Below are 2,790 nucleotides of genomic sequence, written 5' to 3' on the forward strand. Positions count from 1 at the left end.
GACCTCCTCACACTCACTCCATCACTGTCACACTGACCCACTCACACTCACTGCATCACTGTCACCCTGACCCTCTCATACTCACTCCATCACCATCACCCAGACGCCCTCACATTCACTCCATCGCTGTCACACTGACACCTTCTCCCTCACTCCATCGTCATTACCCTGACACTCACATTCACTCCATCACCGTTACACTGATCCCCTCACACTCACTTCGTCACCGTCACACTGAACCCCTCACACTCACTCCTTCTCCATCACAGTGACCCTTCACACTCCCTCCATCACCGTCACCCTGACGTCCTCACACTCACTCCATCGCCGTCACACTGAACACTTCACACTCACAACATCACCATCACCCTGACCCTCACACTCAATCCATCACTGTCACCCTGACCCCCTCACACTCACTTCGTTACCGTCACACTGATCCCACATACTCACTCCATCACTATCACCCTGACCCTCTCACACTCACTCCATAACCGTCACCCTGAACTCCTCACACTCACTCCATCATAGTTACCCTGATCCCCTCACACTCACTCCATCACCGTCACACTGATCCTCTCACACTTACTCCATCACCGTCACCCTGACCCGCTCGCACTCACTCCATCACTGTCACCCTGAACCTCTTACACTCTCTCCATCACTGACACACTGAACCACTCACACTCACTCCATCGCTGTCACCCTGACCCTCTCACACTCACTCCATCACCGTCACACTGACTCTCTCACACACTCCATCACAGTCACCCTGACCACCCTCACTCACTCTATCACCATTACCCTGAACTTCTCACACTCTCTCCATCATCGTCAAACCGACCCCCTCGCACTCATCCATCAACATCGCAATGACCTCCTGACACTCACTCCATCACTGTCACCCTGGCCCTCTCACACTCACTCCATCAGTCACCCTGACCCTCTCACTCACTCCATCACAGTTACCCTGACCACCCTCACTCACTCTATCACCATTACCCTGAACTTCTCACACTCCCTCCATCATCGTCAAACCGATCCCCTCGCACTCATCTATCAACATCACACTGACCTCCTGACACTCACTCCATCACTGTCACCCTGATCCTCTCACACTCACTCCATCACCAGCATCCTCACCTCCTCACACTCACTCCATCACCGTCACCCTGACTCTCTCACACTCACTCCATCACTGTCGCCCTGACACCATCACACTCACTCCTTCACCGTCACATTGATCCGCTCACATTCACTCACATCATCGTCACACTGACCTTCTCACACTCACTCCATCACCGTCACCCTGACTCCCTCACACTCATTTCAACACCGTCACACTGACTCACTGACACTCACTCCATCACCCTCACACTGACCCGCTCACAGTCATTCCAAGACTGTCATCCTTAACCTCTGACACTATCTCCATCACTGACACACTGAACCCGTCACACTCACTCCATCACCGTCAACCTGATCCACTCACACTCACCCCATCAACGTCACCTGACCCCCTGACACTCACTCCATCAACCTCACCCTGAACCGCTCACACTCACTCCATCACTGTCACCCTGAACCTCTCACACTCACTCCATATCTGTCACACTGAAACCCTCGCACTCACTCCATCATCGTCACCCTATCCCTCTCACACTCACTCCCTCAATGTCACTCTGATCCCCTTACAGTCACTCCTTCACCCTCAATAAGTCCCCCCACACTCACTCCATCACCATCGCGCTGACTCTCTCACACTCATGCCATCACTGTCACCCTGACCAGCTTACACTCACTCGATCACCGTCACCCTTAACTTTCAATCTCACTCCATCACCCTCACCCCGACCCTCTCACACTCACTCCATCACCGTCACGATGACCACCTCACACTCACTCCAGCATTGTAACAGTGACCTCCTCACACTCACACCATCAACGTCAGCCTGACACACACACACACTCCATCGCCATCTCACTGACACCCTCAGACTCACTCCATCAACGTCACACTGATCCCTTCACACTCACTCGATTACCATCACCCTGACCCTCTCACATTCACTCCATCACCGTCTCCTTGACCCTCTCACTCTCACTCCATTACCGTCACCCTGAGCCCCTCACACTCACTCCATCATTGTCACCCTGACCCGCTCACACTCACTCCATCACCGTTACACTGATCTCCTCACTCCTACTCCATCACTGTTAACCAGACTCTCTTACTTTTAGTCCATCACCGTCACCCTGACCCCCCACACTCACTCTATCATCAGTACCCTGAACCTCTCACACTCTCTCCATCATCGTCAAACTGACCCCATCGCACTCATCCATCAACATCACACTGACTCCCTGACATTCACTCCATCACCGTCACCCTGACTCTCTCACACTCAATCCATTACTGTCAAACTTACCCCCTCACATTCACTCCATCACCGTCTTACTGACTCCCTGACATTCACTCCATCACCGTCACCCTCACCCCCTCACACTCTCTCCATCACCGTCAAACTGATCCCCTCACACTCAATCCATCACCATCACCATGACCCCCTCACACTCATTCCATCACCGTCACCCTGTCCCCTTCAAACGCACTCCACCACCGCCAGCCTTAATCCCTCACACTCACTCCCTCACCATCACCCTGACTCCCTCACACTCACTCCATCACCGTCACCCTGACCACTTCACACTCAATCCATCACCGTCACACTCACCCTCTCACATTTACTACATCATTGTCACCCTGAACCCCTCACACTATCTCCATCA

The sequence above is a fragment of the Chiloscyllium plagiosum genome, chromosome 8, assembly GCF_004010195.1.
Source record: "Chiloscyllium plagiosum isolate BGI_BamShark_2017 chromosome 8, ASM401019v2, whole genome shotgun sequence".
In the NCBI taxonomy this organism is placed as follows: Eukaryota; Metazoa; Chordata; class Chondrichthyes; order Orectolobiformes; family Hemiscylliidae; genus Chiloscyllium; species Chiloscyllium plagiosum.